Source organism: Centrocercus urophasianus, unplaced genomic scaffold (genome assembly GCF_019232065.1).
Source record: "Centrocercus urophasianus isolate 14NV4802_14NV808 unplaced genomic scaffold, USGS_Curo_1.0 seq_16, whole genome shotgun sequence".
In the NCBI taxonomy this organism is placed as follows: domain Eukaryota; kingdom Metazoa; phylum Chordata; class Aves; order Galliformes; family Phasianidae; genus Centrocercus; species Centrocercus urophasianus.
In genome coordinates this window covers 27,665,500-27,679,578 of record NW_024884711.1, presented here as the reverse complement: position 1 = coordinate 27,679,578, position 14,079 = coordinate 27,665,500, and the positions used below count along the sequence as shown (strand labels likewise).

At 41.4% G+C, this 14,079-nt stretch overlaps 1 protein-coding gene across 2 annotated transcripts in view; it reads left to right on the top strand.

The window, feature by feature from the left end:
* FAM171A1 (family with sequence similarity 171 member A1) overlaps positions 1 to 14,079 on the top strand; it is an 83,933-nt gene that overhangs the window by 34,191 nt on the left and 35,663 nt on the right. The window lies entirely within an intron of this gene.

Genomic DNA, 14,079 nt, shown 5'->3' with positions numbered 1-14,079 from the left:
ATGAAATCTCACCCCCTATGCTCTGCAGGTACTTATTTGATTTTGTAAAAGTCCCTTCTTGCAAAGGAATTGGGGGCTGACTCTACAAAATATGTTCACTGAGATGCCTGGTTGAAAAGAGACTTTAAGAAATTCCACCCCCTCACTGCAGTCTGAACATGACAGCTACAAAAATGAATTTCAAAACCAGCCTCCAAAGGAGACAGCAGTGTTTTATATAAAAGCATACCCATAAAAAATACAAAATGTATTTTGCTGCTGCTTTGGTACTGCAGGTAACATAAGAATCACTATGTTTTAAATGAGTAAAGCAACAGTGTCTATACTTAGCTGAGTGTTATCTTGCATATTACATGCTATTTAAGATCTCAGGGATTTTGTGGTCCATGTGGACATAACCACAAAAAAAAAATCTGCCGAAGTTTTATATTAATTGCCAGAAATATGAACTTAAGTTCAAGTATTAAAGCTTTTCTTTAATAATATTAGCTATTAATGATTGTTACTTACCAGCCTTTATTTCACTGCTCATTCAAATGGGCCAAATGATTGAATGGCCCGGAATTGAAAATCCCTCATGCTCACGTTGAGCATCTCACTGTTAGCATAACCCAGGCGTTTCTGGGAAAAACTTGTGTCTATGGAAGTGCTGTTTTGCATTGCCATTTAAGGCAATTTGAAATAGGTTTTTAGTAATTTTGTCTCTGATGTATTCCACCCACACCCGCGGAAGGGAATGTTAGTGTGCCTGTGCAGTTTTGTTGCACTAAGGTAGAAACAGTGCCACTGTTTTGCTCTTCTGCATTGGCAGGTAACTAGCTACAGCCATGGATGCAGAGTCCTGTCTTTATAACATCTGAGGTAGCTCAGGTGGTTGGCAGCATCCTAGCAGCAGCCCTCAGGATGAATGTTGCTAGATTTCCTAGCATCTTTCCCTTTTAAGTCCTTTAAAATGCAGCTCTGCCAACTGATGGCTGGAAATCCCGTAGTGCTGGTACAGCAGTGTGAGGCTGCCCGGGAATTCTGTCTGGCTTTGAACAATAATAGCAATCCCCTGGTATTTACTGCTCCCTTAAGTAATTTTGTAACCTCAAGAGAGTAACTGGCCACTGGGGTTATTAGAGCAGTTGCTGAAATAAATACATCAGATTTCCTGTAAATAAAGTTACTTGCTCTGGGATTTGAGTATGTGTATGTACACATGTGCACTGGTTGTGTGTGCAGTGCTTTTCCCAGGGCTGAATGTGAAGGGGGGGGGGAAGGAAGAGTAATTTTGATGTAGAACATATGTTCAGTGAAACAGAAAAAATACTTTGTTTTTGTACCGTGGAATGTTAGTTTTCCAAATCCCAGCACATGTAGAAATTAACTGAACTTTAAAATAAAACACTGTAGTTCAGGGAAGGAGATGTCAAATTAAGTAATATGTAGTATGAAATTATAATGAATTTATTGCTAAAAATTGTATTTGTAGATTTCCTAAAGCTGTTACATTTCAGAAGGAAAGATGAGGGCTCTGCATGTATATTTTCCATATTTATAAAGTGGTTAGCACTCCTCTAGTCCTCACTGCGTTTGTTTTTATGACTAAATGTACTGGTTCTCTTACTTATTTTTCTTAGCAGTTCCTTTATAAGTGTGAGAACAGAATTAGCTGCAGACAAAAAAGCCCCACAGAGTATATCCGTGTGAAGCACATATTTCCTTAGCTTCAAGAACCTGTCAGATCAGGGGAAGATCATGGAGCAGATCCTCCTGGAAGTACGCTAAGGCACGAGTAAGAGAGGAAGGAGAAATGAGATAACCAGCATGGCTTCACTAAGGGCAGGTCCTGCCTGGGCAACCTAGTGGCTTTTTATGATGGTGTAACTGCATCGGTAAACAAGGGAAGAGCCACTGATATAATCCATCTGGACTTTTAGTGAAGCCTTTGACATGGTCCCCCATAATGTCCATCTCTCCAAATTGGAAAGATGTGTATTTAATAGGTGGACTGTTTGATGGATGAGGAACTGATTACAAGACCATACGCAGAGAGTGGTGGTCAGTGACTGCATGTTTGGATGGAGATCAGTGATGAGTGACCTTGGGGGTCATACTGAGTGGGACCTGTGCTCTTTTACATCTTCATCAATGACATTGACAGTGGGATCAAGTGCACCCTCAACAAGTTTGTGGATGACACAAAGCTGTGTGGTGTGGCTGGCAGACCTAAGGGGTGGGATGCCATTCAGAGGGACCATGACAGGCTTGAGCAGTGGGCCCAGGTGAACCTCACAAGGTCCAACAAATCCAGGTGCAGTCTTATGCCTGGGTCATGGTAACCCCCACTATCAGTACAAGCCGAGGGATGCAAGAAGGGAGCACAGCCCTGCTGGAAAGGACTTGAAGTACTGGTTAGTGGCAGCTGGATGTGAGCCAGCACCGTGTCCCTCACAGCCCAGAAAGCCAACTGTGTCCTGGGCTGCATCAAAAGAAGCACAGCCAGCCCGGCAAGGGGGGTGATCCTGCCCCTCTACTCTGCACTGATGAGGCCTCATCTGGAGTGCTGTGTCCAGATTTGGAGTCTTTAGTACAGGAGAGACTGGAACTGTTGGAGAGCATTGTCCAGAGGAGGTCCTCGAAAATGACCCAAGGGATGGGAAACTTGCCCTATGAGGACAGACTGAGAGCTGCGGCTGTTCAGCCTGGAGAAGAGAAGGCTCTGGGGAGACCTGAGAGTGGCCTTTCAGTATGTATAGGGGGACTGTAAGAAGGAAGGGGAGAGACACTTTAGCAGAGTCTGTTGTGTTAGGACAAGGGGAAATATAAAAGAGGTGAATTTTAGATTGGATATAAGGAAGAAGTTTTTAACAATATGGGTGGTGTGGCACTGGCACAGGTTGCCCAGAGGGGTGGTGGATGCCCATCTTGGAGACAGTCAAGGTCAGGATGGATGGGACTCTGAGCGCCTGATCTAGCTGTATGTGTCCCTGTTCACTACAGGGGAGTTGGACTTTATGACCCGTAAGGGTCATCAAACATACGTGAACCTGTCATCTTTCTATTCATCTTAGGTACAACATAATAAAATGTTTTGCCCTTTCAGAAGTCAGTATTGCTCTTTTATTTGTATTCTTTCATTTGCCTATTAGTTCACCCAGTGGATCCTGTTAATAGAACTTCTGTATGCCAGTTTAGTGTCATATTACTTGGCTACTTAGAAATTCTTTCCTTCTGCTTCCCCTTTAAATATTGCTTGTATGCAGTAGAACTCTTTCCTACTATACAGCTGTTTGTTTAAACCAGAATAATACTTCAAAATGTTAGCTTAACACATAGCCTAAATGGCCTACAAAACATTCATGTTGATGTCAGTGCCAAGGAAGCAGAGAGCCACTGGAATGTTTTCAGTTACACGAATCTGCTTGTTAATGGGAAAGTGAATGTATTTGTCAAACTGCAAATGCCAGCAGGCCATAGTGCTAGTGTTACTTTTAAACAGATGTGTGTTTTCCAACAGGATCATAAGAAGCACAAAGAAGACACAAAGTGAAGGAATCTGAGGGAAGTTGTGTTGTGGGAGAGTGCTTAAGCAGAGCGGTGTTTACAGCTATAAATATTTGAAGTGGGTTTATGCTGAAGTGTGAGTAGTAACCCCTTCCTCTTGCCAAAATGGATAACCTAGCACATAGTCTGAGCATTCATCAGACTTCTGTCCTCTGACTGGGTTCTTTTGGATGCTTCACCTGGAGAGAGTATGTTTCATAATGCGTGTATTTATTTGGAGAGATTTACGGCTATTTGGAATTCTTGAAATAGCAATGCTACAAAATATACTGAAATCAGAATACAATTGTAAGCTACTGGTAGCGAATAAAATAGGGCAGTGGCAGTAGATAGGTCAGTCACTAACCCAGTGTGACCCCAGGTACTGGTCTCTGTGCATCCTGGCACAATGCTGGGTGTCCCCATTCTCTGGAAAATAAAACATGGGTTGAAACCAGGTCAAGCCCAGTGCTCTGTTCAGATTTCTTTTGTTAGTTCTTCAGTTTTTATACACTGGGCTGGCAAACTGTGACAGACATTTGTGCACTTTAAAATGAACTCAAGAAGAAACATTTCATCTACTCAACTATGATGTAGTCAGTTGATCCATTCCACTGACACAGCTGTCTATCTGAAACAAAGGCCGCCCTCCAGTCCTGCTTGTGTTGACATAAATTCAGCTTTGTTTGCAGCAGCTGTGGTCAGGCACACCCTGCATTATTCCCTGAGCTTCATGAGTGCATCATCCTTGCCCATCTCCTCTTGAGCCTTATTCCGTTGCATATGTGTAATGGTCACAATGGTGTTTTGTGTTGAGATTATCTCTCGAGAAATCGGAACTCATAGATTTGTTTGATCAGTCACTTATGTTGTGGTGCATTGTTTTTCAGTATTTTGGTTTGTGAAAACCAAGAACTTTCAGGGGAATACCAAGCCCTTCAGGCCCGTTGCAGGCCGACAGTTTCCCAGAGGGCTTTGCTCCTCCTAGTCACTTCCCCAAAGCCTGGGCTGTGCACTCCCAGCATGTCAGACTGTCTTCCAGATGCAGTTGTAGTTGTGGGACTGTTATAAGTACCACAGTGTTGCAAGGTAAGCAAGAAATACAAGGGTGTGCTCCTAGTGGTCTTTTTGGACACAGAGAGCAATGTAAGAAAGCATGTCAAACTTTCTGGTTTTGCTTTGTATTTTCTATAGAAAATGAGCTTGTAAGGAAGATGAATGTTGCAAGTGTAACTGTGCCTGTACTTAGATCGTGAGCTTACAGAAGAGCCAATAACTGCTGATTTACATAATTGACTTCAGGCATAGAGGAATGGAAAGTAATGTTTAAAAATTCTCAGTGTTAGTCTGATTAGTAATTTTTCTCTCATGAAATAGTAACAGCCATAAAATTAATCCCCTGCCAAGAATTGAGATCAATATTACAATAATTTAAACTGAAATGAGCTTTGATTGCTGAGTCAGTTGTTGCATTCTGCGTATATATATATATGCAGCCATCACAGCTAAAATATAGACAGTACAACATCTCAGTTCAAAAATGTTAATTGAAAAATTTATTGACTTGGATTAGGAGGTTTCTTCTGCATGATTGAGGTTGGATGAAGGAGTAAACAAAAGGCAGTGAGAAATGACAGTGTGTCAAGCTGAGAGGACTTTGTGGTATTAGGAGGAAGGGGTCTTTTCTTATTCAGTGTTGTAGAATCATAGAATTGTTGAAGTTGACAAAGTCCCCTAAGATCATCTAGTCCAACCATCTACCTACCATCAATATTGCACCATTAAACCATGCCCCTTAGTACATCATCTGCCTTTTCTGTAAAGACTCCAAGGATGGTGACTCCACCACTTCCCTGGGAAAACTTGTCCAGTGTCTAAGCGTTCCTTATGAGAAGAAAAGTCATTATTAATTATCTAGAAGACCTGGGTCACAAGTTAATTTTTTTGATTGTTCTGAGAGAAGATACGTAAACGTGTGGATCAGAAAAATCTCAGGAACTTGGAGTTATAATAAATATTTTTGGAAGATACTTTGCGTTCTAGGCGAAGTGGGGCAATTAATCCTGGTTGCCATGATGAGAAGAAAACCAAAAGAAGCTATGGCAACTGGCACATAGACAGAGTGCAGGCGTATGTCAGGGGCTTAGGAGAAATCACCAGCGACCTCCTTCCCCCAAGTGCCAACTGTGGCTGTAGAGGCTTTTGGGTGTTCAGGAGAGGTTGTAAGTCTTGCATAGAGCCCTTGGGAAAGGCTTCACTGCTCCATTTCAAGCCCTTTCCTGTCACTGTCATGAGCTCTTTGTCCTTATGGGGGCCTGGAGTTACTGTTGTAGTACAGGTACCTTACCCTTGAAGTAAGAAACCATCAATTATCTAGGATTAATGCAGATACAGATCTGCTGAAACTGTTCATGCCAAATATTCACCCAAGGGATGTGTAAATATGGACAGTGACAGGTGTCCTTCCAAAGTGGTAGTGTAGGTGCAGTTGAGGAGGGCTCTGGAAGTACAGTTGGTGGTATGGCTGAGGTGATCTGATTGTGCAGAAGCCAGGAGGGGTGGTCCCCTTCCTTTCTGCCCCACTGTTACACTTGGCCAGGAGACCTGGTGCCTTTCCACCTCCGCATCTGCCCAGTCTGTTGACTTTGGCACTCGCGGATGCTTTACTTCAGCAGTTTGGTTTGATAACCTGGCAGAGAGCAATTCATTTTGTTAGGCTGGTGCTGTGCTGTGTTAGTAAATGAGGTTGGCACAGTGACGGATCCAATGGACGGCAGGGTAGCTCAGCAGAAAGAGGAAGAGTGTGCTGTAGAGGCAGGAGAGTTTGCTTTGCAGTACATTGGCCCTCAACTGCAGAGCCCTTTGGGCTCAGAGCTGCTAGGCTGGAGCAATAGGTTGTTAGCATGTGTGGTTTCACCTCTCTTTCATCTGCCTGTGCCAGCTGGGGATAACCTCTTCAGGGAGTGAACTGCATATAAATTGACTGTTTAGTCACTTGAAAAAAAGAGAACGTGCAAGTGCCTAGATAAAACTGTAATAAAATTTTAACACAGGAATTTGTCCCTGTACGTTTATTAGCTGACATCAGTGGAGCTCTCTGATAGAACTGGAACACAGCTTACTCTGCTGGTAGGTGGAGAGTCCCTTCAGCCGGGTTTGTCAGAGCTGGTAGTGCTTTGTTAAAAACTAACCAGCTAAAAACTAAAAATGCGCTCTTCCAAAATGACATCTAGGTTTGCAGGAAAATTTAGGAAATAAGTAGATTAGAATTGGAAATAAAAATGTGCTTGTCCTCTCCCTGCCCCATTACGCATACACAGGTTTAATTAAACATGAAGTACATCTGCTTTAAATTGTTTTCATCAGCTGTTATTTATAGAATTAGGAAGAAGCCGTTCCAAGAAGACATAACACATCCATTCAGTACAGCCACATACAACCCTTTCAGCCCCCCTCCTCAAACTGCTGATAATACAGTAGGTAGAACTGTGGTTTAAAATCCCTGGGAGCTGTGCAGCAGTTGAGCTCAATGTGTTGTTATCCTTAAAATGTCTCAGAGCTGATGTTGCAAAATCGGCTGCAGGCTTGTTTGAATCAGGGGAGAATTCTAATGCTGAGCAAATGAAAAATATCAATGTGTGAACTTTTCATTCCATGTTGATCTCCAGACAGTTTCAAAGTACTCTATTAGGAAAAAAGAGAGGTTTTTATGCTAGGATTACTTTTTCGGGTCTTGTAAAGAATGCATTATGTGTGTGGCAAGATAAAGCTTTGAAACTCAACTTCCGTCTGCGCTGCATGACAGTATCTTTAGATAATTCCATGTTTGAAATACATGGTTTTGGAAATGAAATTAGTTTGTGTCATGCATGGTTCCTGTAGAGATCAAAGGCAGACCTGTTAATGCAACTATTGCTATTCATGAGTTTCATAGCCGTGTGAGGTTCAAGTTAATTATAAATGCTTTTTTTAATCACTTAACAATAGGGTATCAGAGTCTCATCTGGGCATTATGCATATAGCCCTCACTTTTTTTTTTAATTAAAGCAAATTCCTACTTTTTTTTTTTGCCAAGAAATTAATTTTGGTGGTAATACTCTTGGATCTAGCAGGTCAGGATATGCAAATCCTCTTTCAAATGCTGGGCACTCGTGTGATGAATGTCTTTATTTTATTATCCTTCAGCTGCCCCTCCCTTGAGTACGTAGTTATGTAGCAGCCTGGTTGTCATGGGAGATTGTGTAAAGTGCTCTAGTTCTTATAGCAGAGTTTCCTTTGTGACAATCCTATGTAAATGTGTGCATTAGCACTAGTAGATAATGTATTTTGAGAAAAATGGATGTATTTCTCAATTTTAATTTTTGAATGCTTTGTTTAATAGATTTTTAAACCTGAAGAGACAGTAGGGCACCTGCCTGACCTTCACATAAGACTACTGTGCTTTATTTGAATATTGAGTATCACGTTCAGTTATTATAATTAGGCTAAACCATTTCAGTCCCCTGGAAATTAAATTCCTGTGCACTATGGAATAAACAGCAGTGCCAGCGATGCCCAAGGCACTTGTAGTGGCGAGGAATGTTGGATGAAAATATAGATGAATGATCCTGTGCTGCAGAGGTGGGCAAGAAGGCCTTGAGTGAGGTCTGCGAGCAAGTGGTCAACCCAGCTCCTGATTGTCTGCTGAGATGGGGCAAGCAAGGTGCATCCGTCAGGCATCTCATGGACATAAAGGATGTCTGCTCCAGCTGTGAGAACGGGCTCTGCAGCTCTCTGTACATCAGATCTCTGCTGTTTCTGAAGAAGAGCAATGGCAGGGAAAAAAAATGTGGTCGGTCAGTTGTGTATCTGGAGAAAAAAATCTTCCCTTTAAGGTCTGATAACTATAATTAAATCTTGCACTACAAGTGCTCAGAGCTTGCAGAGGTCTGTACTGACAGTCTTCTGATAGTCTTCTTTCCCATGTAAAGCAGAACAGTATTTATTAAATTCAGATTGCAGTGCTAAAAGAATTGCCACAAGCTTTTGATCTAGCTTTATAAACATTCTGGAACTAAACAATTTGATTAATTCTAGAGTTAAACGTCAATTACAATCCTTAAATATCTACAACTGAAAGTGTTTTGTTTTTCAAAGAAGAAAATTAACCTCCCCATAGTCTTTCAGCCCTGGTGAGTCTGCCATCTAGTAAACTGTTCTCTTTTCAAATTTTCTTCCCACTAAGCAATTATGCTTGAATTTTGCTTACACTCAGTGTACAGCTGCTGGGTCATACAGCATCTCGATTGGCAAACCTGGAAGTTCCTTGACTGTCATTTTCTATAGTTTCCATGTTGTGCTCAGTGATCCAGCCTTCTCTCACAGTGCATGAAGAGGTTGGGCTCTTCAGATGGCCAGTCTCAGAACTTCTTTCTCCTGGATTTTTTCATAGTTCTTCTCTGAACTCCTCTGTTTCCTCTGTTAGGGCCTAAGAACAGAGCCTTGTCGTGTGGTCCTTACTAGACCAGTGCTGTGGACAGAGGGAAGTGGAGATCTGTCTACTTGATGTAGATGTTGTTCTTCTTCAATTAGAGAGAATCACATTAATTCTGTGGTAATTCCATTTAATAGCTCTTCATCTTGTGAAATTAGCTGTCAGGAGTTTCTAAACAGGTGACCAGTAGAAGCAGACCTTCATATCCCTTCCTTGATGTGGTCTGGCTTCATAGAGGTCGGTGGCAGACACTGAGCCCTGATGAAAGCTTGGTCACTTGTGCAGTGGGGAAAGCTCTGCTGTGCCATGTTCTGTAAGTTCTCTGCAGGACCAGACCCTGATCTGAATACGTGGTGATTGTCCCACAAGTGTGCCCACCTTACTGTGTGAGCGGGTACACATCAACATGCTTTCAGGGGACCACATCAGTTAAGACCAGTGTCTCTGTTTCTGGAGGGATGTTATACACACATGTCTTTTTTTCTCATATGAATGTACTTTGCTACTATTTTGATGTTCATTTTTCAGTAGAAACTTTGTGATGAAATACATTAAAAAAGATATGTAAATGCTTGAGTTGACATCTGTGGCTAGGGGATGTGAACACTTCTTTTTCTAGGAAAATGGTTTCCTTTAGATAAATTAAAATCCTATTGTTTGACTGAGGAGGTGACCTTGCACATGGGCAAGAGGTTAGGAGGCAGAAAGGCTTATACGTTTGGCTTGTAGGATTCAAAAACAGGCATGCTGCCAGCAAACTCTAACTGAGAGGAGGATACACTTTAAAATAAAGTTTGTAGTGTTTTCTGTGGGGTTTTTTATGTGTTTGGTTTTTTTTCTTTGTTTTGTTTTGTTTTGTTTTTAATGGGCAGGAAGTTTTCTTTCTCTAATCAAAACTAGATAACTTAAATATTTTTCTTTGGTAATATCCTGACATTGTCCATGGATAGGGACCTCCAGAGGAAAAGATAAGTGCTAACGGCTGCTTATGTCAGCCTGTTCCCAAAAGAGAGATCATCTGTCCAGCAGACATCAGAGGGAGTCTGCCTGACAGAGGAGCGTGTGCACGGAAACCAGGTTGTAAGATTGGGACTTAAGTAAGATGGTAATCTTTGATTCTCAGTCATTGTCATCATTTATTCTGTTTATTTCAGTGTTTGAGATTTGACGGTGTGCCATCACTGGGAGTTTTTCTTTCTGTATGATGTTACTGGCTTATTTGAAAAACAGCAAGAAAATGCAGTGTGGGTTTTTTTTTCACTTCTTAGGAGTTTTGATATCAGTTCTTAAGTCATCCCCAAACTGTGTTCACAGCAGTACAAAGAGGGTTGGGAATCCAAGAAGTGGGGTTTTGACTATGGAAGTAGTTGTCTTAAGGTTACTTGTGTTTCAGGGGAGGCAGCACGGTTCATAAAGCAGATGGCACAGGGGGATTGCTCAGGGAAAGTTTAGACTTAGTAAAATCTCAGAAATCAGATTAAGTGGACAGATGGAATTCTGCATTAATATGCTAACATGGAAGGGGTGGTTTTTTTTTTTTGTCTTTTATTTCACTATTTCACTTTCCCAAATTATAACCTTGGAGATGCTGTTTTTTTCTTTATATAGATGACAATAAATTTAGTACTAGGAAAACGGAGTTGCACTTAAGCAGCTGTTTTTACTGTAACTGGTAGTTTTGGTTTGCTCTCATTTGAAAAACAAGCTGTGACTGTTTTCAGTTTTTTCAGTGATTGCTGAGGGAAGACAGAAATACAAGGAGTTCAGGCTAGAGTTACTTGCCTGTCCATGTACAAACAGCAGCCTTGATCTTCATGGGATTTAACCCTGTATTTGCTGCATTCCCACTTACCCACTTTTCCCACTTTGTTTAGAAATTCCCAAAAATAGGGTTGCATGGTTTTCCAGGCTGCTTGATTTATTTAATAGCTCCATTTGTTTAATGGTGGCCCATTTCTGCCTGCAGTGCTAGGCAGGGACACACGTTCTTTTTGCCCATTCAGGCAAGGTATGTTCACTAGTGGAAATGAGCAGTGGTAACAACCAGCTCGTGCGCTGGACATGAAAGACTGCTGTAAGAATACAGTGGCAGCACACGTGTGTGCTGGTGGTGGCAGATGATTGCTGGCTCTACCTGTGCATGCCCAAGTGGTACTGGGAGCCAATAGGACACCACAGGCATGACAGCTCAGGTCCAAAAGAGTCCCATTCACACCATAGTGGTCAGGAGCCAGGTGTGTTAGAGCTATAGGCATAGCCTGTTGTGAATGTAGCTGGCCTGTCTGGGGCATGGGAGTGGTCAGAGTTGTGAATTCACCAGCCTGGAATCTGTTACCTCAGCCATCTCTGCTTGGCAGCGTACCAAAGAAGCACCAGCACTGGCCATATGCCTCCAACTTCCAGGACCTTCCTCATCACGCTTCTGAAATGTACTGCAGAGGTTTGTTTTCGTGGTAATCTTTCTTTATAGATAGTTCTTACCTCTGTCAATGTTTTAGAGAGAGTTTTCTTCAACAGTTTCAGTTTAAAGCTTGTGGTCATTGTATTGCTGTGGGAATCAAAGTGGTAACGCGGGTTCAGTGTTCATGACTTCACTGCTGCATTAGATAAGGAAAAGAAGCTGCTGTATGATATTTAAAAAAAAACCTTAATTTAAGCAAATGATGTGCATTTTGTGTGTATGTCAGTGAAGATAATGCATGAAAAGAAAGCAGGCTGTTCAAGCTGCTAGGATTTTCTCTCAAGGAAAAAAAAATCTAAATAATAGAGGAGAAGTAGCCCCAGTGATTTAGTAGCAGGACATCAGGACTTCTTCAGGCCTTCATCACTGTCATTTGGAAACAGCATTTTGGAAACTCCTGCCTTTCCTTATCAGAAAGAGATGGTTGCAGGCTGAAGCTTGTAATAGGGAACTAGAGCACGAAAGAGAAATGAATTTCCTTCTGGAGATACTCATGGCTGGCTACCGCTCTTCATCACTTAATCAATTTTAGTCATAGTTCCTATTCTAAAATGTTGTCTACAGGGAATCAAATAGGTTTGAAACTTGAGTTATTTCTAATTTTTTTCCTTGATTACTATTTAACAGAGAGAGCAGTGTTGCTTCATGGTTCCTTATGTATGGTTGTTTTAGGAAAGGCTTACTTACAGGTTACTGAGACTGGTTATGTATGATGTTCAGCTCGTCTTACTCTCTTGCTTTTCTTTTAATACATGATCCATTATTCTTAGCGACATCTGTTCTGGGGAATATTATCACAGTAGCTATCTGACTTTAGATCTAAGTGTTCCTATGGGTTATGAAAATAAAAACTTGTATTGCTTTTTGTCTTCATGTTTGTAAATACATATAGAATTCATCAATACATAGATACACATGAATGCCTCCTTTTAGTATTGTGGCTTTCATATGCATGAAATCCCACAAGTTTTTTGGTCATCAAGCAAGTTTTCTAAGGGGGCATTCTGTATATATTCAGTGTATGTACACTGTTTTTTCAATACAGGTTGTTTTCTTTGACTATTAAATGCGAAACTGGGAACAAGTCCAGAGTCTTTAATAGCTAAAATGTATTTCATGCTGATCCCCACCAAATTGGCATCATCCACTGCCAAGTTCTAAGGCAAGGGCTGTGATGATGATGAATTTCTCTAATGGGGTTTTTGTTCTGGGCTGCCTGATATTAATACTTTTGTATTCTAGGATTTAGACAGAAGGTCTCTGCTTATTAAAGGACCCAATATCTTTATAGCTAAAATGCCCTTAGGATAGACGTACTGATGTTTTGAAGGGTTGTATTAGATCATGATGTCCTTTTTTAAATTTTATAGTGCTGTGTTATGTTTCTCAGCTTACTCAGCTGTGTCATGTCACTACAGAAATTCACAACCTAGCTTTTGTTGAACTCTCCATTGTTCTTCTTGATGTGATGTCTTGCTGTTTTATATGAAAATAATTTCTTAATACCCTAATATGCAGTATTAATATAACAGAACTTTATCCCCAATACTGTTCCATAGAAATTAATGTGTTTCTGAATACGTATGAAAATGAAGTCCTGTTCTCATTTCTGGGCAGAACATGAAGAAATGAGTTGTGCATGGAGTGTGAACATCTTGCTTGTTAGTGGCTGCATTTCCATGACACCAAAAAGAGGGATTTCACAAAATACTGTGCAGCACAACCTTGTGAGATGAAGTAAGCTGAGGGAGGAAAGTTCATGCAAGAAGATAATTTCCAAAGGTGAATGCAAGGTCAAGAGTGTAGGGAGAAAGGGAGAGAAGAGAAAAGAGATAGGTACTCATTTAGGAGAATGGGGCAACCATAAAGGAAACAATCCAAGGACTGGTCTGGTTGAGGCCGTTAGAGCACTGCTGGGTCTTTTCAGTGCAGCATTGCATTTAAGTCATAGCTATTGGAGAGGCAATAGCTGCTACTTTACAGCATAAGACAGAGGAACTATTGAAGGCAGGGAAAAGTATCAATATGGAGGGTCCCTTTCTGAGGGACCATCTTGCACTAGCTTTGCTTTGTGCAGCAGAAGCTTTGTGACACAACGTGTGGTTTAATCACAGGAGTGTCTTAAAGTGGACAAATACTGTGCATCTGGAAACATTTAAACAAGCAGTTTGTTTCTGGGAAGAGGGTGCATTACTCAAGTAAAATGTAGTTCATTGTGTTGGCTTCTGACTGTATGTCTGCAATATGTATGATACTCCTGACTGGCTTAACAGTCACTTTTCCACCACTTACACTCTCCAGTCGTGCATGGGGATGGCTAATTCACATGTGATATTTGCTTGCCACTTCTAACACTAGGTGCTGCGATGTATTTACTCCTTTGGAAGCAAGGCAAGTGAACAGAGGCAGGCAAGGTGTTTCTCTCTTGCCCATTGCTAGCACTCTACATCCAACCTGTTTGTGCCCTGTTTTGAGGATAAGGACCTGATCCTTTGGGGTTTCACTGCCTTGCCTTCAGCAGAGAAGCACAGTACCAGCTGGAAGGTTCAAAATCTCTGACTGTATCACAGCTTGCATTCCCCTGAGCCCTTCTCACTCCTCATGACTGCCTGATTAT